Raw genomic sequence first — 27,568 nt, forward strand, 5'->3', positions numbered from 1 at the left:
ATACCCATACAAAATGTCTGTGTGTATTCCTTCTATTTATACTATTAATACAAATATTAAAGGTTACAAGTATCATTTCACATTCTATTGAATCCCTCCTCCTTTCTTTTCCCTTTTATCTGTTTATGCTTGTCTTGGGTTCTCTTGCCACTAATTTTGAATTAGTTCAGGTTTTCTTAAAGAAACACAGTTTGTTGGTAACTCAGAGGCAGATTACTGGGCTTGTAAATATATTAGAGTGCACATCTCATTGGCTATCCAAGAAAAAAAAAATTAGAACCAGATATATGGGAAATAGTGAGAGAGCAACCAATTGAATATTAATTAGTAAGTTATGGGTCCTGATTCAATTCCTGAGGAAACATTCCTTATATACAACATAATACAATTGCTTTTAAAGAATTCCACAAGTTCTTTTTTTAATTTAAAAAAATTATTATAGCTTTTTATTTATGATATATATATATATGTAATTTTTCAGCACTGACCCTTTCAAAACCTTCTGTTCCAACTTTTCCCCTCCTTTACCCATCCCCTCCCCTGGCCAGCAGATAGAACAATACATATTAAATATGTTAAAGTATATATTAAATACAATATATGTACACATATCCCTACAGTTATTTTGCTGCACAAGAAAAGTTGGACTTAGAAATAAGGTAAAATTAACCTGAAAAGGAAATAAAAAATGTGAGTTGACAAAAATGGAGGGATGATTCACACTCAATTCCCAGAGTTCTTTCATTGAGTGTAGCTGGTTCTCTTCATTATTGAACAAATGGAACTGATTTGGTTCATCTCATTGTTGAAGAGAGCCATGTCCATCAGAATTGATCATCATGTAGTATTGTTGTTGAAGTATATAATATTCCATAACATTCATATGCCACAATTTATTCAGCCATTCTCCAATTGATGGACACCTACTCAGTTTCCAGTTTCTGGCCACTACAAACAAGGCTGTCACAAACATTCTTCCACATATAGGTCCCTTTCCCTTCTTTAAGATCTCTTTGGGATGTAAGCCCAGTAGTAACATTGTTGAATCAAAAGGTATGCATAGTTTGATAACTTTTTGAGCATAGTTTCAAATTACTCTCGAGAATGGCTGGATGTAGTCACAATTCCACCAACAATGTATCAGAGTCCCAGTTTTCCCATATCCCCTCCAACATTCAGCATTATATTTTCCTGTCATCCTAGCCAATCTGAGAGGTGTGTAGTGGTATATCAAAGTTGTCTTAATTTGCATTTCTCTGATTAATAATGACTTGTAATATCTTTTCATATGGTTAGAAATAGCTTCAATTTCTTTATTTGAAAATTGTCTGTTCATATCCTTTGACCATTTATCAATTGGAGAATGGCTTGATTTCTTATAAATTAGAGTCAATTCTCTATATATTTTGGAAAAGAGGCCTTTATCAGAACCTTTGATTGTAAAAATGTTTTCCCAGTTTATTGTATCCCTTCTAGTTTTGTCTGAATTAGTTTTGTTTGTACAAGAGCTTTTTAATTTGATATAATCATTTTTTAAATTTTGTGATCAATAATTATCTCTAGTTCTTCTTTGGTAACAAATTCCTTCCTCCTCCACAAGTCTGAGAGGTAAACTATCCTATATTCTTCTAAATTTATTTATAATCTCATTCTTTATGACTAGATCATGAACCAATTTTGACCTTATCTTGGTGTACAATGTTAAGTATGGGTCAATGCCTTGTTTCTGCCATACTAATTTCCAATTTTCCCAGTAGTTTTTGTCAAACAGTTAATTCTTATTCCCAGAGCTGGGGTTTTTGGGTTTGTCAAACACTAGCTTATTAAAGTTATTGACTATTTTGTATTGTGAACCTAACATATTCCACTGATGGACTAGTCTATTTCTTAGCCAATACCAAATGGTTTTGGGTACTGCTGCTTTATAATATAGTTTTAGGGAAATGAAAAACGGACTCTGCTTCAGGGCCCCAGATAAAAAATACTTGGAGCATGATGGCAGCTGATGCTACACCCAGAGAGTCTTTACAAGTTTAGGACTCAGACATGACCAATCAGCCAAGAAGCAATGTGATGGGAGAAAGAGATTACAACGAGTTGTATGAAGCTGGGACTACTGAGATACCCTGGAGAGGTGAAATCTGTCCCTGTCTGCCTATAGATCCTTTGCCTCTTATTATGTTCTTGCCAAAATGTAATGTTTTCTTGTTGGGTTTTCTTGGAGTCTCTGGAGGCAGCCTTCATTTCAGTTCAGTAATCACCACATGAGTAGTCAGAGGTTAAAGTCCAAATCCTTTAGTATCTCTTTCAAAGTCTTGTCTCCTTTCCTGGGGCCCGGTTAGCTTTCTTAGAGGCCTATCTCTCTCCTTAGTTCCATGGGCTTGAGCTGACCTTCCGCTTTCTCTGCCCTCTGAATCTCTGAATCCAAAGGTTTGTGCTCCAGCCTCCAGCTAGCACAAAGGTAGACAATGGAATGAATCTGTCTCAGCCTCCAAGAGCTTCTAGTGTGCTTGCCTTTTTTGACCCTAAGAGCTTCTAGCTTATATGCTGTACACTGAGTATACATCAATCATTATATCACTAGGAAATCATTATTTGTTGTAGGATTTAATCAATGCTAAACTAGATTTAACCATGGTCTCAATTTCACTTAGTAATTTGTTTCAAGTTCTGGCTCATAATAACCTCCAGGCAAAGCAGGCTTAACCATTTCACCTCCTGAAAGTACTTACAAAACAGTGTCCATCCATATACTGATGTAGAAAACTGGGGAATGTGTAGCTAATATCCCAGTTACTAATACAGGTAGACAATATGTGACTTATAACCCAGGAGAAGTAGTAGCATCAGGTTTACTGATACACACTCCTGATAGGCAATCTGGTGATATTGGCCCTTATTTTGACTCCCAACCACAGAATCCAGGAATATTCTGGACTGCAACTGTTACAGCTGACCATCTTACACTTACTATCTATCTAAATGGCATACCATTGAAAGGTTTGGTAGACTAGATGCACAACTTACAGTCATTAGAGGTGCCAATTGACCCAGTCATTGGCCAAAGATTACAGCAGACACCCATATGTCTGGAATAGGAGGATCAATAGCACCTGAAGTTAGTGCTACCCCTTTGTGATGGATATTTGAAGGTGAAACAGGAATTTTTACTTCTTTTGTAATTGAAAAATCCCCATAAATCTATGGGGAAGAGACATCTTACAATAGTTAGGATTACAATTGAGTACTTTGGCTTTTTAGGCAGGGCTGCTGTTGAAGGCCTGCCAACCCTCTCACCTGTTCCTATTCAATGGAAAACTGATACACCTTTGTGTATCAGTGGCCCTTAGCCAAAGATAAAATCCAGGCCTTATTAGATATAATATAACTTGACTAAGGACATTTACAACCTTCTCTAAGTCCTTAGATTTCCCCTGTATGTATTGTAAAAAAGAAATCTGGAAAATGGAGGATGTTGACTGATCTGAGAAATGTAAATCAATAGATGTAATCTATGGGAACGCGAGCCTGGACTTCCATGTCCTACTCAATTGCCTAGATAATTGCCTCCTTGGGTTATAGACATTAAGGATTATTTATAATCTATCCCTCTGGATAAAAGGGATATAAAAAGTTTTGTCTTTTCAGTTCCCAGTGTTAATTTAGCTGAGCGTTATAAAAGATATGAATGGACAGTTTTGCCACAGGTCATGAAAAATAGCTTACTATGTGTCAAATGTATTTGACTGCTGATCTTACTCCAGTAAGAAAAGCATTTCCAAAAGTTATGTTGTTACATTACATGGATGATATATTGGGATATGCACCTGAGAAACAAATGTTATAAGCATATCTACAAAAGACCATAGAAACACTAAGGAACTTCAAATTGCATATAGCTCCAGAAAAATTCAAAGGCACACTCCTTTTACATATTTAGGACATGAAGTATATCCTAATGTACTCACAGTAGAAAACTTTCTTAAAAACAGAGAAGTTGAACATCTTAAATGACTTTCAAAATTTGATAGGAGATAGCCAATGGATGTGTTCAGTGTTAGGCTTAACCACCTATCAATTACAACCATTATATGACATTTTAACGGTAGACACTGCTTTAAATTTAAATTTAAAGTCAGCTTACAAAAAAGCTCAAGAGACTTTGAGGGAAGTTGAACTTCCTTTATCCAATATGGTTGAAAGAGTTACTCATAAACCCTTGGAAATATCAGTTTTTGCTATAAAATAGGCACCCATAGCAGTCCTTCATTGAGGACACAGTATGGTAGAGTGAGTGAACCTCCCAGCACAACCAGTATAAAGCTTTACTCCTTACTCAGTGCTTGTGGCTAGAATTTTATTAAAATTAATTAAGCAAGTAATACAATTATCTGGGATAAGTCCTGACAAGATATACATCCTTTATACCAATGTATGCTGTGAAACCAATCCAGAGTGGCAAATTTTATTAGCCATGGCTCCAAATTTTACACATGAGTCTCCATTAAAGATAAGCTGGCTATTATATAATTGGCAATGGATTTTTGAAGAAAATGTTTCTTAGATTCCTCTCAAAGGACCAATTATCTTTACAGATGCATCCAAATATAACATTTGTGCTGTATATGGACTATATGTTGTATATAGAGACTATATATGTATATAGAGTAGTCTGAACTCCTTTTCAGTCCATTCATCAGGATGAATTGTATGCAATCATGCTAACTCTTACTTATTATTCAGGACATGTAAATATATTATTTGATTCAGCCTATTCAGTAGCTGTGGTACAAAGAATTGTCATAGCCCAAATAAAATTTGTAGCTTCTAATATATATCAGCTCTTTAAAGAACTTCAAGAGCAAGTGAGAAAGCATCCAGGGAAGATATATATCCTGCATGTCCATGCTCATAGTGGACTTCCAGGTCCTATTTTTTATGGAAATTCAAAGGCAGATAGCTTTCTAACCATGTTAGCCAATACTCCTTTATTTCAGGCAACCCAGCAATTTCATTCCAAATGTCATCAGGCTGCTTGAGCTTTACATTTACAATTTGGGATAACAAAAGAGGAAGCTATGAACATAATAAAACCTGTACAGCTTGCCTTCCTTTCCACACTCCTATGCTCTCTCCAGGGAAGAGCCCTCATGGTTTGTGACCCAGTGAAATTTGACAAATGGATGTGACCCATTATAAATCTTTTGGTCATCTGTCTTTTATCCATGTTGTAGTAGACACCTTTTCAGGATTTGCTTTTGCAATACCAGCAGCAAAAACAACAGCCAGAGTGGTCACTATCCAAACATTTGCTATTATGGGTGTGCCACAAGCCATTAAAAACAGATAATGCACCTGCATATACTTCTAAACATTGTGCACATATTAGATTTTACACACCACTGGCATACTTTTTAATCTTCAAGTACAGGCAATAATAGAGAAGAGAAACAAACACATCAAGATGCTCCTCCAAAAATAAAAGCAAGGGGGGGAGTCACAGATAACCCTAGAGAACTTTTAAATTTAGCTCTTTACACTATTAATTTTTTAATTTTTAATTAATATACACTGGCTCCAGCAGACAGGTTTTATAACCCTCTGAAGGCAGTGTCCAGTGCAAGTAGCTTCACTATTTTTTGATAATGGTCAGGTGATGTGAAGAGATCCAGAAAGTGTGAATGGAAGGGACCAGATAGGTTAACTGCTTGGGGTAAAGGGTTTGATTGGAAAGGGATGTAGAAGACCCTTGAAACAAAGGCAAAGATCCAAGAAACCTTGGGTGGTTCCATCACTGACTCTGCCCATCACTGAAAGAGCATGGCAGTTATGGCAATTTACTCATAAACATCAAAAATTGTTGATGAGACTGCTGCAGGACTTTTTAAAACTAGCAGGAATCATTGAATTCCCTGAGATATGATGAGACTTTTGCAGGACTTCAAAATCTGCAGGAATCATTGGATTCTGTGACATGTGAAGAAATGGACAATAGATTGGTTTTGGACCATCTCTTGGCTACTGAAGGAGTTATATGTGTGATTGTCATTTATAAACCCTCCTTCTAGGACTTATGGACATGTATATTCATATTGTTTGTTATATCACTATGTTCATTCATATTTGTTACATCACTACTAGCCTGAGTATATGCTTGTGTAATACCTCCCATGTTGATATTTCAATTTCAGTCCAGAGAGAACTGCTAACAATATCTGGTTTGGTATTTACCTCCTTCTTTGGTGTTTTCATCTTTCTGAGGAGTCAGGGTGTGATCACCTCCTTTTTGGGATTCTCACCTCCCTTCCTAAATTGTCAGGGAGGGCATGATCACCTGTGTTCTAAAATAAAAGAAAGTGGGAGATATAGAGGGCTGGAACACTGAACAGGTGTACTTGAATCAAGGACAGCATGGTGCTTATAGTTAAACACACACTCAGTGTGAAATAATGGTTCTCTATATGATGATGTAATGGCTTTCCTAACAGTTGGCATGTGCTCAGTGTGCTATAATGATGTAATAGTACTAAGTTATTTAAGGGAATCTCAGATACAGAAGCCTCTTTCAGCCATAGACTCCAATTCCATCTTTGATCAGCCTCGTGATGGTCCTTTTGCCTCCTTCTTTACTCCTTCACAAAGACCAAGGACTCAACCTGATCCTGAGGTCCTTCAGGGAACTAGTTTGGACTTTATACAAGATGAAACTGCTAACAGAAAGAAAGTCTAATTTGGTGTTAAACTGGTACTTACTTATTGGTATGGGGTTCCTTCTACCCAAGACAGGCTAAAAGATGCAATACTGTATAGCAGTGGAGTAAAAGATGGATACTGCAATTTTCTTTGTCCTTAAAGATATGCTGATGGAATATATCACATCTTTCTACTTTCTGTTTCTCCAGTTGCTGTCAATGAAGACCTTTGCCACATGGACAAGTGGAATATCCACAATATTGCTTCCTTATTTATACCTCGATCCTTATTCTAGTTACCCTTATTCTTCCTCATCCTTGCTCCAAAACAGTTCATCCATTATCTACTTCATTCCATTATGTTTTGTTGTAAAGAAACTTTAAAATTTATTTCATTGTGATTTTTTGTTCTATGCAAATACCAAAGACAGTGATGTTTAAAAAACTGAAAAGCTGATGGCTTTAATCCCTGTTCCACAGCAAATCAGTGAGCTACTTCTGTTTCACTATACCAAATTTCTCACAGGACCCTTAAAGAAAGTGATTACATGACATCTCATCAAGCACTCACAAATCAATTTGGAAAAGTAGAACTAATACAGACATCTTTCAAAACACAGTGCAAAAAAATTATATTTTATATTCTTTAATGTCTATAACCTTATGTTCTTCCAACTAAATTTTCTTATTTTTTTCTAATTCAAGTAAAGTATTTTCTTGATAATATGATTGATATAGCACTTAATTTATAAGTTAATTTGGGTAGAATAGAAATCTTTATTGGACAAATAAATATATAAATATACTTACATAAAATATTAATTTATTAATATTATTTAATAATATTATAATGCTTATTATACATTATATATGATATATTATAATACTTATTTTAAAAAAGTTAAATATTATATATTTATATTGTGTATAAATATGGTATATTTATGTAAACATAAATAATATGCTATAATTTTTATGATGAGAAACCAAGAACTTTTTTTTTTTTACTACTGATTTATTTTGTTATTTCATGAGATATCATTTAGTTAGAACTAATATGTTCTCTGGCAGATTTGTAGAATAAACAAATGTGCTGTAGGATTCACAGGTGATTGTTTTGACTCAATTCTGCTTTGCATAATGCTTTGACTCTGTGGTTGCTTGTAGTGGATCTATGTGTTGCTGTGGAGGTACAGTTATTACAGCAATTCAAAAGAGATAATTTAATGCAACTGTGACATTGCAATATAAAAATAATGAACATAAAATGTTATGGATACAGTTTATCCTTTACATGTTCTGAAGATGAAAAATAAGTGTTCAGAAATGATGCAAGTAGACTTCATAAAAGAAGTATAATTTAAGCTGAATAATGAAAGATAATAGAATTTGGGCAAGTAAAAAGGAGGAGGAAAGTTTTAGTTTGAGTAAATTGTTCAAACAAAAATGTAGAGGACTAACAGGTAAGAATCCATTTCAGGTTCTGATACTTACAATAGCTTGGCTCACCAATTTCCTTTTCTATATACAATAGTAGAGACATACTTATTAATAAATTGATAAATCTAGTGACTGAAGCAAAATGCAAACTCAGCTTTATAATAGATCAAAATCATACCTTTGAACTTAGGACAGGAAAAGCAACTCACAACAGAGACTAAAGGCATTTGGGAGAATGTAATGGACTGAAAATGCATCGAGGTCCAAGACTTAGGGCTAATTACCAATTGGACAATATTCTATTAGCATATGCTTGGAGAAAGAATGGCCCTGCCCACTCTCTGTGCAGGTTTGATCTATTTGGCATATAGAGAGATTGAGACAGGATTTAGAGGGTGGAGTGAAAAAGCCAGAGTCACTCCTGGACTGATTCATGTCAAGATTCCTCTTACTTTGTATGGCCATTCCATTCAGTTCCACAAATAAAGATGAAGGACTTTTGCTGATCCTGACTCTGACTGATTCTAAGGTATCCAGGGTGCTAACACAGTCATCACATTTGGCGCCTGAATGTGGGACCAAAGACGCCATTTTCACTGAAGAAGTCCCTGGTGACCAGGAAATAGGGTGAGTATTTTAATAGACAAACAGGGAACTTACTTTGTTAAGGGATAAACTAGTAACCTTTTCTAGCTGAAATAGGGCAGATATTGGGGATTCTCCCTGAACCCCACCCCAAAGGAAATCTGCAGGAAGCATACTCAGACTATTAAAGAGACAGGGCTTATTTATGACTTGGGAGCAGATTGATGAATTCCTGACTACATTAGAATGTATGTCCCCTTGGTTCTTCAATAAAGGAGAGATAGGTTTAGATAATTGGAAACTTGTAGGAGATCAACTATGTGAATATTATAATGATAATGGTTCCGAGTCAATTTCCAAAGAAATTTTATATATATACAACATAATACAATTGGCCTTAAAGAATTCTGTAAATTATAGAAAAAAGAAAAGCTTTCAGAACAGCCAGATGAGAAAGTGCAAGGGCAAAGTAAACAAAGATGAAGAACAGTTTAATGACCATAATATCCCCACAGGGCATGGAGATTTAAGTAAGGTTCAAGGGTGTGGTGACTTTCCATCCCACCAGGAAGCTTTAACCCTGCCTATGGAGCAGGTCATTGACCCTCCCCCATCAACTCCACTTTCCAGGATAGAGGGAAGAGGAGTAGTGGGAGGAGCAGTGATGCCACCTACACATCCCTCCCAGCAATCATCCCCTCCTATGAGTACATTGCAAAAGGCAGTACTCAAAGCCACTGAAGAAGGGAGGGATATATAGGTGATCTGAAACTGGGCATGTATCAGGTGATTAAACAATTTAACTCTTCAGGTCAAGAAAGTAGAAAATATGCTCCTTTTGATATAGAAATCCTCAAAGACCTGAAAAAGGCTTGCACTATTTATGGGGCTACATCAGCTTATGTTAAGATGTTATTACAGAATTTGACTTATAAAGTCTTAACCCCTAGTGACTGTAAATCTATAGCAAGGGTATGCTTAGAACCTGGACAAAACTTGTTGTGGCTTTCTGAATATAGTGAGGAGATACTGTAGGAGATAAGTCTAATAAAATGGTCAAAGTGGGATTAATACTCCAATCACCTATGACCAACTAACAGGTGTAGGTGCTTATGCGGACATCTCAGTACAGATTAATTACTTCATAGCAGCATATGAGCAAATTGCTGCTGCTGCTATCAAAGCATGTCCTTCCCTCCACAATCAAAATGGCAAGGGTGAAGTCTTCACAAAAATAACACAAGGGCCAAATGAACCCTTTGCTGATTTTGTGGGATGTTTGCAGACAGCTATCATATAAATTAATGGCAAAAAAAAGTAAAAGACATTTTGATAAGGCATCTTGCTAAAGAAAATGCTAATGAAGTTTGTAGAAGAATTATACTAGGACTATGCAAGGATGCTCCTTTAGATGAGATCATAAGATGCTGTGCCACAGTGGGCACAAATGCCTTTTATAGCCAGGCTATCATGCAGACTTCCCAAGATCCCAACATGGGAAGACAGGATCCCTTCTGGCAAGGGACTTCCAGGGATATTCGTCAGTGTTTTCAGTGTGGTAAAGTAGAGCATTTGAAAGCTCAATGTTGGCATAGAGACAGAATGAGAAAACAGGGTGGGAGAACAAGCCCCAATACCCCGTGTCCAAAATGCAACAGAAGCTTCCATTGGGCCCCAGAATGTAGATAGGTTCACAGAAACGGGATGAGGGGCCCAGCCCCAGGGCCCCAGGCAAAAAACACTTAGAGCATGATGGCAGCCGATGCTACACCCAGAGAGTGTCTAGAAGTGCAGTACCCAGACATCACCAATCAGCCAGGAAGCCATCTGATGGGAGAAAGGGATTCCAATTGGAGATAATAGAGTTGTATGCAGCTGGGACTATTGAAATATCCTCTAGAGAAGTAAAATCTGTTCCTCTCCAGCCTATGGATCCCTTGCCTCCAGGCATAGTAGGCTTGACCATTTCACCTCCTGAGAGTACGTACAAAACAGTGTCCATCCATACACTAATGTGGGAAACTGGGGAATGTGTAGATAATATCCCAGTCATTAATACAGGTAGACAATGTGTGACTTATCACCCAGGAGAAGTAGTAGCATCAGGTTTATGATACAGATTCCTAATAAGCAATCTGGTGATAGTTCCCCAGATTCTGACTCCAAGCAACAAAATCCAGGAAGTAGCTGTGGACAGTAGCTGTGACAGCTGACCAACCTATGCTCACTATCTATATAAATGACATACCATTAGAAGGATTGGTAGACACTGGTGCAGATCGTATAGTTATTAGAGATGCCTACTGGACCAGTCACTGGCCAAAGATTAAAGCAGACACCAACAAGTCTGGCTTAAGAGGATCAATAGCAGCTAAAGTTAGTGCTATCCCTTTGAGATGGACTTTTGAAGGTGAAACAGTTTTTACTCCTTTTATAGTTGAAAAATCCCCATCAAGCTGTGGGGAAGAGACATTTTACAACAATTAGGGTTAAAAATGAGTACTTCATTGAAACTATTTCTAGTCATATGAAAAAATGCTCCAAGTCATTATTAATCAGAGAAATGCAAATTAAGACAACTCTAAGATACCACTACACACCTGTCAGATTGGCTAAGATTGACAGGAAAAAATAATGATGATTGTTGGAGGGGATGCGGGAAAACTGGGACATTGATGCATTGTTGGTGGAGTTGTGAACGAATCCAACCATTTTGTAGAGTAGTTTGGAACTATGCTCAAAAAGTTATCGAACTGTGCATACCCTTTGATCCAGCAGTGTTACTACTGGGATTATATCCCAAAGAGATTATAAAGAAGGGAAAGGGACCTGTATGTGCACGAATGTTTGTGGCAGCCCTTTTTGTAGTGGCTAAAAACTGGAAACTGAATGGATGTCCATCAGTTGGAGAATGGCTGAATAAATTGTGGTATATGAATATTATGGAATATTACTGTTCTGTAAGAAATGACCAACAGGATAATTTCAGAAAGGCCCTGGAGAGACTTACACGAACTGATGCTGAGTGAAATGAGCAGGACCAGGAGATCATTATATACTTCAACAACAATACTATATGATGACCAGTTCTGATGGACCAGGCCATCCTCAGCAACGAGATCAACCAAATCATTTCTAATGGAGCAGTAATGAACTGAACCAGCTATGCCTAGAAAAAGAACTCTGGGAGATGACTAAAAACCATTACATTGAATTCCCAATCCCTATATTTATGCCCACCTGCATTTTTGATTTCCTTCATAAGGTAATTGTACAATATTTCAGAGTCTGATTCTCTTTATACAGCAAAATAACGTTTTGGTCATGTATACTTATTGTGTATCTAATTTATATTTTAATATATTTAACATCTACTGGTCATCCTGTCATCTAGGGGAGGGGGTGGGGGGGTAAGAGGTGAAAAATTGGAACAAGAGGTTTGGCAATTGTTAATGCTGTAAAGTTACCCATGCATATATCCTGTAAATAAAAGGCTATTAAATAAAAAAAAAATGAGTACTTCAAGTTTTTAGGCAGGGCTGCTGTTAGGTTTGGCTGCCTGCCAAACACTTTCACCTGTTCCTTATCCAATGGAAAACTGATACACCAGTGTGGATAGAACAGTGGCCCTTGGGTAGCAATAAAATCCAGGCCTTATTACATATAATACAGGAGCAACTTGATCAAGGACACTTACAACCTTCTCTAAGAACTTGGAATTCCCCAGTATTTGTTGTAAAAAAGAAATCTGGAAAATGGAGGATGTTGACTGATTTAAGAAAGGTAAATGAACAGATGGAAACTATGGGAATTCTTCTGTCTGGACTTCCATCTCCTACTCAACTGCTTAGACAATGGCCTCTTTGGATTATAGACATTAAGAATTTTTTCTATTCTATCCCTCTAGATAAGGAGGATATGAAAAGATTTTCCTTTTCAGTGTCCAGCATTAACTTAGCTGAGCCCTATAAAAGACATGAATGGACAGTTTCGCCACAGGGAATGAAAAACAGTCCTACTATGTGTCAAATGTATGTTGCTGCTGCTCTTACTCCAGTAAGAAAAGCATTTCCAAAAGTAATGTTATTACATTACATAGATGATATATTGGGATGTGCACCTGAGGAACAAATGTTAGAAGTTGTTCATTCCATCTGGAGGCTGCAGAAAGCAGAGGCAAAGGACAAAGCTGCAAGAGCTCTTAGAACCAAGGAGAGAGAGCAGAGGTAGAAGCAAGGACATATGTTCTTTACAAATTGTAACAGTTCAGTGATCTGCTGCAAAATTATAATCAAACCTTGGCTTTCCATAACCTAACAATGCTCTCTAAACATTTTCCTTGAACAGAAACAGGCTGTTTTCTAAATATCTGTCCCATCTTAACTGAAATTCTACTTTAACTCTTTTAACAAAATTTCTTTGTTGTACTCATCCTAATTTCTGGGTTGAGGAGTCTTTTCCACTGGATCAGGATCACAGGCTTTTCCACTGGATCAGGATCGGAGCTTTTCCACTGAAATCAGTCCCTGTTCAGGGTACCAAAATATGGCGTTTTTTTTTCTTTATAATAATAAGACAAGATGGTTCTTTCTGGGTGCAGGTTGGTTTCTCAGGGAGGTTTTCTGGAGGCAGCCTTAGTTTCAGTTACAAGTAAAAATTCAGCCAGCTGTTAAAAGTTCAGATCTTTTATTGTCTCCAATATAGCCCGGTTAGTTTTCTTAGAGGCCTATCTTTCTGCTTGGTTCCAAGAGCTCTTGCAGCTTTGTCCTTTGCCTCTGTTTTCTTTAGCTTCCAGCCAACACCAAGGTGGAAGATGCAATGAATCTCTCTTGCCTCTGAGAGGGGGCTTCTGGCTCTCAATCTCCCAGAGTGCTGAATCTCTGACCCCTGGGAATGTTCCCAAGTAAAAACTCTTGAGTGGCTCACTGGAGCTGTATTTATGCTGCTTCTCTGAGAGTGGGATTGTGGGATATCTCCCAGCATGCTCTCTGGCCCTAAGAGCTTCAAGGGAGGTGTGAATTCAGATATCTCATACTAAACCCTGAAATCTCCCAAACGTGTGAACTCCAATGAGTACTTAAATACTTCTTGCTTATAAGAGCTCTCTAAAGGTGTGAACACAAGCATTATTTTCTATCAGTATTAGCAACTTATCACCTTGTAAGGATTCGCTCTAAGATGTGAACCAATAATTCCATTGAGTTAACACTAGGATTCTGACATCTCCCTCGAGTTTTCACCTTGTTTCAAGTTGAGTTGACACTAGTATTCCAACAAGAAGTATGACTACAAAAGACCATAGAAATACTAAGGATCTACAAATTGTCCATAGCTCCAGAAAAAATTCAAAGACATGCTCCTTTTCAATATTTAGGATATGAAGTATACCCTAAGGTGCTTACAGTATAAAAAGTCTCCTTAAGAACTGAGAAGCCAAACATCTTTAAATGACTTTCAGAAATTGATAGGAGATATCCAATGGATGCGACCAGTGTTAGGCTTGACTACCTATCAATTGCAACCATTATATGACATTTTAAGGGGAGACAATGCTTTAAATTCACCATGTCAGCTTACAAAAGAAGCTCAAAAGGCTTTGAGAGAAATTGAACTGGCTTTATCCAATGTGGTTGAAAGAGTCACTCAAAAATCCTTGGAAATATCAGTTTTTGCTACATAAGAGGCATCCACAGCAGTTCTTCATCAGGGAGACAGTGTGATAGAGTGGGTGAACCTCCAAGCACACCCACACCAAAGCTTTACTCCTTACCCAGTGCTTGTGACTAGAATTTTATTAAAGGCCATTAAGCGAGCAGTACAATGATCTGGGATAAGACCTGACAAGATATACACCTTTTACACTAATACACAAATTAATGTATGCTGGGAAACCATCCCAGAGTGGCAAATTTTATTAGCCATGACTCCAAATTTTACACATGGGTCTCTATTAAAGATAACCAGACTATTACATAATTGGCAGTGGATTCTTGAAGAAAAAGTTTCTAAAGTTCCTCTTAAAGGACCAATTATCTTTACAGATGCATCCAAACATAATATTTGTTCTGTATACTCTCATGACTTAACTATAAAGAGAGTAGTCAGATCTCCTTTTCAGTCCACTCAGCAGAATGAATTGTATGCAATCATTCTAGCTCTTACTTATTATCCAGGAGATATAAATATAATATCTGATTCAACCTACTCAGGAGGTGTGGCTCAAACAATTGCCACAGCCCAAATAAAATTTGTCGCCTCTAATATATATCATCTCTTTAAGAAACTTCAAAAGCAAGTGAGAAAGCCTTCAGGTAAGATTTATATATTGGATGTCCACTCTCATAGTGGACTTCCAGGTACTATTTTTGATGGTAATTCAAAGCATATAGCCTTCTAGTTAGAATATAGTTATATTGGTCAATACTCCTTTATTTCAAGAAGCCCAGGAATCTCATTCTAACTATCATCAGGCTTCTTGAACTTTACGTTTACAATTTGGGATAACAAGAGAGGAAGCTAGGAGCATAGTAAAAGCCTGTATGTCCTGCCTTCCTTTCCATGCTCCTACACTGCCTCCAGAGAAGAACCCTCATGGTTTGAGACCCAATGAAATTTGGCAAATGGATGTGACCCATTATTAATCTTTTGGCCGCCTGTCTTTTATCCACATTGTGATAGATTGTGGTGTTCTTTTTCCAAATCACAGCCAGGTAATAAAAGTTCAGATCTTTTATTGTTTTCTTTAATATAGCCCAGTTAGCTCAGAGACCTATCTCTCCCAAGAGCTCTTGCAGCTTTGTCCTTGGCTTCTGCCTCTGCTTTCTTCAGCCTCCAGCCAGCACCAAGTTAGAAAATGCAATGAATCTCTTGCCTAGAAGATAGGGCTTGTGGGCTTCCTTCCAGAGTGCTCCTCTCCGACTCCTGGGAATGTTCCCAAGTAACTCTCCAACTCTAAGAGCTTCCTGTATATATATGATCTCCCAAAGGTTAACTCCTCCTTCTGGAGAGAGAGGGATTCTGGGTTATCTCCCAGAGTGCTCTCTGGCCCTAAGGGAGGTGTGAATTCGGATATCTCATACTAAACCATACTAAGCCCTGAAATCTCCCAAACGTATGAACTCCATTGAGTACTTAGATACTTATGAGCTCTCTAAAGGTGTGAACACAAGCATCATTTCTATCAGTTGTACTTAGTATCTTGTTTCAAGTTCTGGCCCAAAATATCTTCTTCTAAGATCAAATCAATCATATTGAACCATGCCAAATTAGATAATTATTGTCTCTATCAACTCCAATATCTTAACACTTTGTAAAGATTCCAACAGTAGATACCTTTTCAGGATTCACTTTTGCAATACCAGCAACAAAAGAGACAGCCCTGGTGGTCACTGAATTCCTTATCCAAACATTTGCAATTATGGGTGTGCCACTAGCCATAAAAACAGATAATGGACCTGCATATACTTCTAAACATTTTGCACACTGTTGTGCACAATATTATTCCTCAAAGACAGGCAATAGTAGAGAGGAGAAACAGTGGCATTAAGATGTTCTTCCAAAAAAAAAAAAAGAAGAAAGGGGGAGCCACAGGTAACCTTAGAGAACTTCTAAATCTAGCCCTTTATACTTTTAACTTCTTAATTTTTGACAAAGATGCACTGGCTCTGGCAGAACAGGTTTTATAACCCACTGGAAGGGCAGTGTCCATTGTGAGCAGCTCCACTATCTTTAGAAAATCATCAGGTGATGGGGAGAGACCCAGAAAGTGATGAATGTAAGGGACCAGATAGGTTAACTGCTTGGGGGAGAGGGTTTGCCTATATCTCTACAGGTGGAGAAGGAATCAGATGGATGCCAGTGAGCCCTATTTGCCTTGTCCATCAGAGAGAGACAGAGTAGACCCTTGAAACGAAGGAGAAGAACCAAGAAACATTGGGTGGTTCTGTTGTTGACTATGCCCACCTGAAAGAGGCCATGGCAATTAGGCTGAAAGAGCATGGCAGTTATGGCATTTTAGTCATGGACATCAAAAATTGTTGGACTTCAAAATCCTTAGGAATCCTTGGATTCTCTGAGACATGATAAGATTGTTGTAGGATGTGAAAATCCTCAGGAATCATTGAATTTTCTGAGAAATGATAAGACTGTTGTAGGACTTCAAAATCTGCTGGAATCATTGGATTCCCTAACACATATAAAAACTCTTGCAGGACTTCACAAACTTATGGGGACCATTAGATTCCCTGATACATGAAGCAATGGATAATAGATTGGTTTTGGACTACCTCTTGGCTGCTGAAGAAGGCATATGTGTGACTGTTGTTTACATACCCTCCTTCTAGGACTTCTGGAAATCTTTTACAATACCATGTTGATTCATATTATTTGTTACATCCCTACTTGCATGTACAATTCATGTTGTTACACCACATCGAGCCTACACTAACTGTGGGGAGAGTCATCACTAATGGCCTGTGTGTTATTGCTATGTGCTTGTGTAATACCTCCCATGCTGATGAGTTTGTGCATACCTGATTCTAATAAGAGTCTTCAGCCCAGAAACCCACTAGCAATTCCTCCTTCCCTTTGGTGCTTTTCATCTTCCTTCCTGAGATGTCAAGGAGGGTGTGATCATCTCCTTTTTAGTGCTTTCACCTCCTTTCCTGAGAAGTCAGGGATAGCGTGATCACTTCCCCTTGGGGACTCTCACCTCCCTGAGAGGTCTGGGATAGCATGACCACCTGTGTTCTAAAACAAAAGAAAGCGGGAGATGTAATAGGTTGAAAACTGAGTTGATGCACTGAGGTCCAAGGCCCTGCCCACTCTCTGTGCAGGTTTGATCTGTTTGGCATATAGAGAGATTGAGACAGGATTTAGAGGGTAGAGCGAGAAAGCCAGAGTCACTCCTGGCCTGATTTGTGTGGAGATTCCTTTTACTTTGTATTGCCATTCCATTCACTTCCACAAAGAATAAAGATCAAGGACTTTTGCTGATCCTGACTCTGACTGATTCTAAAGTATCCAAGGAGCTAACTCGGTCATCACAGCAGAAAGATACTTGAGGATCTTGGTATGATAATTTTACTCTGATGTGTATCACAACTATTTATATCTCTGTTGGGGCAGCCAAAATCTGGGCTTAATCATTTGATTCTCAATAGATTGAGCTTGTTAGAAAGGATATAGGAATATCTAAGAGCATATTTTGTATCAACTCTTTAAGACTTAGAGTTATATATATATATATATATATATATATATATATATATATATTTGTCTCTCTGATCAATAAATTTGAAGAGTTCATAACAAATCCTGTCCGCTGCATAAACACACCCATTTCACTACTGGAGCTGGACTTTAACACAAAAACACAGAGGTAGGAGATGCAATCTATCCTTTGTCTTCTTACTTGACTACTCTGAACACATTATGTGCTGTAAATTTTTTGATCTGAAGATTAGTTCTTTTATCTATTCTCCTATTTTGCTTCAGGAAGGCATTTTTACCAGAAGCAAAACGACTTGAGTACTGAGACAAGATACTTGTGAGGGCTGATACTGCTAAAAGTTCAAGACCTCTTCAACTCTTGACTATTTCTCCATGATAAAAAAGCCCAGCAGAGCAGGGAAAGCAGAATTGGTGAACTTTTGGAAATTGTTAAATTTTGGGATTGTTTTCTGTTTTGCAGATAACTCAGCTCTAGAATGACCCTTTGGAAAAACAGTCTGAAGATGTATAAATTAGTTCTGGAGCTATTCTGGTGTTTGTGATCAGCTGGATGTTTCCCAGTACTGATGAACAGTAATTGAAGAATAACTTTGTTCCAATAGGAACTGATGGTCAAATCTAACTTGTTTTGTTTATTATTCTATATATTTCCTCTTTGTCAGAAGGCCTAGTTGAAGAAAATATTTGTGGTTGATGTTCATGGGAGAATAGGTAGCCCTGTTGGGATGGTTATAGAAAAAAACAAAACATAAAACAGATTCATAAGGAGAACTTTCTTCGTTTTAGTAAATTTTTGTTTCTTTGATACTGGTCATTTCATTTTCCTGATCAAATACCTTTACTCTGTCATTTTTTGGGAAATTTCATGTTTAGTGCTTACATTCCCTACTTGGATTAATAGGTTCACTTGCATTTGAGAGATAAAATGTGACCCAGTAAATGTGTGTATTCCTTGCAGCCTATAATGAATAGAAGGAAGCATCAAATGACTTATTAGAACCTGGAAAGGGAGATAAATGAAATTAATAAAACAATATGCACAATAATTAAAATAATAAAAATGGAAATGACATAAAGCAATCAAAAGGGAATGCTGTAAAATTATCCCCCCCAAAAGATATGAGATTATACCTATCTTTAATTTGCAGAAATGAACAGTCAATGAGTATCAAATATTGTATATATTTTCAGAGCTTTTCTAAGTATTGTTAGTTTTTGCTTTTTTTTTCTTTGCCTTTTCTTTAAAACATAGCAAATTTAGGTGATATAAAAACAAAAGATATTAGTAAACATTTAATTAAGTAAACTTTATAGTCCTGAAGAGTTGCTTGAGGCTCAACAAAGTTGACTGATCTATCCATATTCAAATAACTAGTTGAGCATATTTTATTTAAGATATGAACCAGGTCTTCCTGATGCAAACGCTGTTTCTCAATGGTCAGCTATCCTGTACATATTAAATTCCTACTCTATGTCATAAGTATGAACAGTTTCTGTTTGCTACTGCTATATTTAATGGAGAAACATATCTAAGTGTGTTTCTGATATTATTTTACCTGCTAAGTCTATCAGAAGATTTAATATGTATCATTAAAGACTTGTGTAAAGGGTCTGTCTAGTTATAATAAATAGGTTGTTTGCTTTACTGCAATGGAAGGAGACAGAACATTGCCTCCTGGATAACTACAGCAGTTGTTTTTACAATATAACTTTCTTTAGCATGTTTCATATGCATAAATTTGTCTTGGTGCATAACAACCTGTGAGTTACACAGTAGGTGTTCCAATATGGATGTCTGAAGTTTCTACATCAATCTGATGCTTCAGCAATCTCCCCTTCCTTTAGCCACACTGAAGACTTTCTTCAATCTTCTCTAACTTGCTTCCTTTACATTTTCATTGATCCCTATCTTCATTTTTACAATATTTCTTTAATTTTAATCTTGCTTTTCCTCTTAAGAGGTAAATAAATTCCTGTAAAGCCTTACTACAAAGAGAAGTAAACAAATTTTAAAGAGATAACATACTTTGGTTTTATATTCACATAGGAAGACTAATAAATCTTTATTATTAAATATAATAAATATTTTAAAAATACAAAGTTATGAGAGCCTATGTTTAAGATTCAGATGGATTGCTTGTTGAAGCCAGAATTATGCTTTGTTATCACATGCCCTGAATATGTATTTAAGTAAGCTACATGGACACTAAACATTCTGACTTCAGAATTCAAATTGTAATTTTGCTATTGTTTTTTCTCTCAGTCCATCAAAAAACCCTTCAATAATAAACAAAATCAATCACCTACAATAACAGACTTTTTGCACCATTCAACATGTAAATAAAAATGATGATTCTTATATTATTGATAACGTCACATCTATCAGGATAAATTACTGCTTTCTGCCAGTTTTCAGGTATTTTAATATACTCTCAGTTATGCAATAAAAATAGCCCTGCCTGAGCATATCATAAATTTACCCTGAATCTAATAAATATAAATTGTTATTTTATTTTGAAGAATGGCACATAGTTTGAAGAAATATTAATGCATTTTTATAATTAACATATAATAAAAATTTTATACTTAATATTTTATGATTAAATATAATAAAATAAAAATAAAGATTAATAAAAGATGAACTAGGAACCTACTTCATCTAGGATCAATGACATCTACCTTTAAAAAAATTAGCTAACATGCAGTGTTTACCATCTCAAAAGAAATTTTGTTTTAATGATTATCTTTAAGAGAAAAATAGATATTCAGAGGATACAATTATTAGAAAATGATGAAGCTTTACTTTGAATCCAGGTGTCATGTTTAAGAGGTGCTCTAGAAATAAACTTTTTATTCAGGCCTTTCATAGAAAAGTTCCATTTTCAGCTTAAAAAATATGTCAGGATGAAAAGAAGAGATTTATACTGCCATTCTTTGAAGTGAGAGGGGAAAGGAAATGATCTGATAATAGAACATTTCAGTTGGAGAAAGAAGAGAATGCTCTACTAACATATTTATTCAGTATATAAATATGTAAGATTAATTAAAGTATAGTGGAGAGAGGTACAATGCTAATGCAGTTGTGTTTTGGATAGAATTAATTTCATTTCCCTCTTTTTTCAAGGTATCACTTTTTAGGTACCATTTTCTTGATTTCTCCTATACCCTTCCCTAGTCAGGTTGAGACTCTCCCTTCTAGTCTTTCTTGTCTATTATGTTCAATTTTCATTCTACTTTGCCGTTTACTTACTTGTATGCTTATCTCTAGATTATAAGCTTCTAGAGAGTAGGGTCAATGGCATTTTTTATCTTCTATTTCAGCATTTACTGCAGGGCTCTAAATGTAGTTGGTGCTTAATTTCAAATATTTTAATTACAATTTTTTGACATCTTTCTTGTGTTATTATGCACTTATTTTTCTAATAGATGTTTGATGGAGCTGCTGCTCAGTGGTTTGGAAGGACTCGTTTGCCTCAAATCCAGACTTCAAGATTTCCCAGATGCTATGTATTCCCAGTAACCTATGGACCAGTGAGACAGGTTAGAGTAAGTCTTCTTTCTCCCCATTATTCTCCTGTAAAGCAACTCAAAACAGCCACGACAATATCCACATCTAAAAAGGAAGAGAAAGGCCAAAGGATTGTCTTTATCTTTTTATTTACCCATTGATTCATTAGCTCTTCTGGTTCCACAATTAATCAAGAGAGTCTTTATTTTAGCCCTCCATTATACATAACCAGAAGTAGTGCCCAAAGCTTCTTTCTGTTCTATCAGAACAAAGAATAACTTTAAACCTGTGCCATTAAATAACCCCTAAAAACCATAAGAGGCTCAAAGTTCTGAAAGAAACTGCATGAGTAAAGGTATTATTTTGAAGACCTCAGGGTTAAAACAGACATGGGAAAAACATCAGAGCTTTGAAAAAAAAATCAAAAAATGAAGTTTGAGGAGCAAATTGGGTTCAGGGAAAATCAGGGAAGTCTTCACAGGGAAAGTTTTCTTAAAGTTAGATAAGTAGATTTAGATTTATTATAAGTTGAATTATGCCTTTCATCCTCTATCAATAAAAGATAGTTACAACTAAGTTAGTCCATAAGTTATATATTAATCCTGTCCTGCAGCACCAGTGTTAAGGATGCTATTGTGAAAAATGCATCACAAAACAAGTCAAATTTCTGGTTAGCTTTGAAGAAAAAAAGTGTATATATACCTTTTTTAATTTAATCTAATTTTCAAACCAATCTCATAAATACTATATAAGGGAACTTTTCTTTTGTTTGTGTGATATATCTCTACAAGTGAAAGTAAGGGAATATCAACCATGCAAATTAAAATGGCTACACAGTCCCAGAATATATGTGGGATAAAATAAATTGGGTTTAAAAGAAGTCAACCTTTGGGCAATGAAGAACTTATATAAATTAAAAATATAATCCAGAGCACTGATACTACTAAGGAACCAACCATTTCTTGACATTCACATATTTTATTTCTATAACTTTGGAAATGTGAGAAGGATGGATGAAAATTTTATCGGCTGGTGATTTTTACGGGCTGGTAGGTAATTTTTAACAGGTAATATTTAGCCTCTGTAGGAGACTAGTAGGAAATTAATTAAGAGGATCTAGTGTCTCAATGTTTATAATTCCTATAAATATTTTTGAGACATTTGGAACAGATGAATAAAATCTTTAATCCATACAAATGTGAAGATTTTCAATTCATAAGCAAAACAAACACAAAGACTTTCTTTCCATTCAGATTTTTCTATTACAGGGCTGAAAGGGATGAGGGGAAGTAACCCAGTCTTTTAGGCAGGGTCATACTTAAATCCTCCCTGAACAATCAGACTCCAACTTTTCCTTCCCTTGATATACTATCCTTTGCATATCCCTACTGAATTGCATTCTGTAATGTATTATGTATTTTCCAAGGAACCTAGGCCATTTTGATTATGAATCTTATTTTCCCCTGACTTCCCCACAGCCCCAACTTTAGCTTTGGATTATTTCTTTCTATAAAATGAATAAGAATATTTTCTATTCTGTTTCAAAGTAAATGATAATTTTTTAAAGCAACATAGTACATAGAACTTATCTAACATGTTTTGTAATTCTCCCCTTCTCCTTATTCAAGCATATAATGATGAAATGATAATCATTTTTCAAATCCAACCAGGGTTTAGATGACTCCCACAATTTAACATTGAGGAAATTTTCATTATATTCAACAAGTCAGAGTTTCTTTCTTTTTTTTATTATAACTTTTTATTGACAGAACCCATGCCTGAGTAATTTTTTTTACATTATCCCTTGCACTCACTTCTGTTCCAACTTTCCCCCTACCTCCCTTCACCCCCTCCTCCAGATGGCAAGCAGTCCTATACATGTCACTGTATAGCCTAGATACAATATATGTGTGCAGAACTGAACAGTTTTCTTGTTGCACAGGAAGAACAGGATTCAGAAGGTAAAAAATAACCTGGGAAGAAAAACAAAAATGCAAACAGTTTGCATTCATTTCCCAGTATTCTTTCTTTGGGTGTAGCTGCTTCTGTCCATCCTTGATCAATTGAAACTGAGTTAGATCTCTTTCTCGAAGAAATCCATTTTCATCAGAAAACATCGTCATACAGTATCGTTGAGGTATACAATGATCTCCTGGTTCAGCTCATTTCACTTCGCATCAGTTCATGTCAGTCTCTCCAAGCCTCTCTGTATTCAGCCTGCTGGTCATTTCTCACAGAACAATAATATTCCATAACATTCATATGCCACAGTTTACCCAACCATTCTCCAACTGATGGGCATCCATTCATTTTCCAGTTTCTAGCTACTATAAACAGGGCTGCCACAAACATTTTGGCACATACAAGTCCCTTTCCCTTTTTAGTATCTCTTTGGGATATAAGCCCAGTAGAAACACTGCTGGATCAAAGGGTATGCACAGTTTGATAACTTTTTGAGCATAGTTCCAAATTGCTCTCCAGAATGATTGGATGTATTCACAATTACACCAATAATGTATTAGTGTCCATTTTCCCACATCCCCTCCAACATTCTGAATTACCTTTCCCTGTCATTCTAGCCAATCTAACAGGTGTGTAGTGGTATCTCAGAGTAGTCTTAATTTGCATTTCTCTGATTAATAATGATTTGGAGCATATTTTCATATGGCTAGAAATAATTTCAATTTCTTTGTATGAGAATTGTCTGTTCATATCCTTTGACCATTTATCAAGTGAGGAATGGCTTGATTTCTTATAAATTAGAGTCAATTCTCTCTATATTTTGGAAATTAGGCCTTTATCAGAACCTTTGACTGTAAAAATGTTTTCCCAATTTATTGTTTCCCTTCTAATCTTGTCTGCATTAGTTTTGTTTGTACAAAAACTTTTCAATTTGATATAATCAAAATTTTCTATTTTGTGATCAATAATGATCTCTAGTTATTCTCTGGGCATAAATTCCTTCCTCTTTTACAGGTCTGAGAGTTAAACTATCTTATGCTCTTCCAATTTATTTATAATCTCATTCTTTATGCCTAGGTCATGAACCCATTTCTTTGACCTTATCTTGGTGTATAGTGTTAAGTGTGGGTCAATGCCTAGTTTCTGCCATACTAATTTCCAATTTTCCCAGCAATTTTTGTCAAAGAATGAGTTCTTATCCCAAAAACTGGGGTCTTTGGGTTTGTCAAACACTAGATTATTAAAGTTATTGGCTGTTTTGTCTTTTGAACCTAACCTATTCCATTGATCAACTAGTCTATTTCTTAGCCAATACCAGATGGTTTTGGTAACTGCTGCTTTATAATATATTTTAGATCTGGTATAGCTAGGCCACCTTCATTTGATTTTTTTCATTAATTCCCTTGAAATTCTTGACCTTTTGTTTTTCCATATGAACTTTGTTGTTATTTTTTTCTAGGTCATTACAAGCCAGAGTTTCAAGGGACAGAAGACTACAGTGAACTTAAATCTCAAAATTTTTTGTTCTTCATTTCTCTTATTATAATTATTAACAATTTTTTAATATGGTGTTAATAGTTGACAATTTTTCCTTTGAGAACTGTTTACCCATATCCTTTCAGAAAGTAGAAGATCAAAGAAAGGATAAAACTAACACTTGCACCGGAAAAGATGATGTTAACTAACAACAGAGAGAAGAAACTATTCAACACGCATTTTATTTCTATTTTCTTTGCCAATGAGAATGACCTTTGCACTGGGAATAACAGAAGAAAAATGACCAAGAGGGAGTTGCTACCCAAGACATGAATAAACAAATCTATTTTCTTTTATTGATTCAAGGAATTTGCAGCAGATAAAATATATTTTGGGGTACTAAAAGGACCAATTGATATGAATTTCTGAACTACTTTGAGTAATACTTGAAAGGTCATGGAAAGCAGGAGAAATCCTGTAGGATGGTAGGAAGGTAAATGTCATTCTATTTTTTTGAAAAAGCGTAATAAAACTAGAATCTATAAACTATAAGCCACCTATCCTTGACTTAGGCAGATCAAAAATTTTAGAAGAACTCATTAAAGAGGTAGTTGGTAAAAATTTAGGAAAAAAGTAGTGAGTTGTCATGGCAACATCATTCTCCAAGCTATTTTTATGAAAGAGACGCAGAAAAGATGATCATATAATCAGAAGGATTCAGAGATGATTGAATTTCCTGATTAAAGAAATGAAAAAAACAAAGTGTTACTATCCTACAGAGAGTCCTTAGTAACTATAATTGGTCTTTTGCTGTTTAATATTAAAAAATAAGTTGAATAAAGGTATAAGTGGCATATTCATTAAAGTTGCAAATAATGCAAAACTGAGAGAAATATTTAATGATTTAGATAATTGAGGTAGCATTAAAAAATCTTGAATGGTCAGACCATTACACTGAATCTAATAAATTGAAATTTAATTGGAATAAATGTAATATGATATAGTAAAGGTATTAGGATTTTATTTAGGCATATCCAAGTTCAAATACTGGTTTAACCATTTTCCAGTTGTGTGCTTTTATAAAAATTGCTTTCCCTATCCTTGCCTCATCTGAAAAATGGATATAATACAAGTGCTTACCTCATAGGGGTGTTATAAAGGCTTATGATATAAAATATGACAAAAACATTGAAATAATTAAATCACAATATAAATGTTGACAATTATTTTTATTGATAAGTGCACAATTAAAGAATGAGTAAGTCAGTCTGAAAAGTACTTACTAAATTTTGTGAACTACAAGTTCAATATGGTTCATTATTGTAATGTGAATGCCAAAAAAGTTAATGAAATCTCAAGATTGGAGCAGAATTTGTTATACTTATAGGGAAAAGAAAGTAATAATTTCCTTTTGTTCTACTCTTATAAGACACCGGCTTAGCAGAAACTGTATTGTTTGAGGAACCACAAATTCAGATGGACATTGATAAATTATAGAGTTCAGAGAAGGGCATTCAGTATGGTAAAAGACAGGGGTATGTTGTAACTTGCTTCTAGTACCTCTTGAAAGTTTGTTGTTAAAATTTAAGTGTGAGCAAACAGGCAAACCCTAAGAATGAAGGCTTGTTTTATTATTATGGATTAAACTTAAAATTGAATCCTGAATATATTTTCCCTGGACAGTCACTTCCAAAACCCTTAACAGCATATCCTGGAAATGACCTTGAGTCCATATTATAAAAGTATAGTTTGAAGGACCTGGGAGTGTTTGGCATGATAAAAAGATGGGATGGGAAGTGGAGAAGAAAGGAGACATGATATCTATTTTCAATAGTTGAATAACTCATGTGAAAGAGGATTTACTACTTATCTTCATTGGCTCTAAAAGTAAAAAATAAGGGCAACAATTGCAAAAATTTAGATTTAGACTCGATGCCCAGAATTTTTTTTTTTAACAATTATAGCTGTCTTGAAATTGAATGGATTACTTTGAATTAGTTACTCTTCACTGGAGGGCTTCAAGAAAAGATTGACAAGAAAAGACTTGTATAATCATTTTAGTTTGATATATTGATATGATCACTCTAGATTGGTTTATACTCAGTATACTGTAATAATATAATTGTAATAGGGTATTTAAACTAGGGACAAAATCAGACTTAGATGGAGACTGGCTGAGACTGGCAGACTGTCATACTGCTGGGGGAGACTGGGTCAGACTGAGACTGGATCAGACTATGACAGACACAGACTGTGTAAGAGACAATAAAGACTTTGGACTCTATTCTTGTCCATTCTCATGGTGACTACCCTGCTCAGCCCAAGGCCCTTTAGGAGGACCTTCAGAAAGCTAGCTTGAACATTACAATAAAATATCACTAGATTTTACAGAGAAACAAAATACTTGTAAAACCTTCTCCTCCTCCTCCCACTTCCACTTTTATGGGAATGTTTATCTCTAATTTTTCTACATTAAACATGCAATATATATCAAATAGATTAGGTGTCTCTGGAAATTGTAAATTGCTTTAAATATTAACAATCAGAGGGCAGAGCCAAGATGGCGGAGAAGGTACACATGACTTTTTGAGCTTCTCTCATATCCTCACTACTAATTATTAAACTCAGCCTCAGAAATAGGGCTTGACTGATAAAATTCATGAAAATTGGAAGT

The sequence above is a fragment of the Sarcophilus harrisii genome, chromosome 1 (genome assembly GCF_902635505.1).
Source record: "Sarcophilus harrisii chromosome 1, mSarHar1.11, whole genome shotgun sequence".
NCBI lineage: Eukaryota > Metazoa > Chordata > Mammalia > Dasyuromorphia > Dasyuridae > Sarcophilus > Sarcophilus harrisii.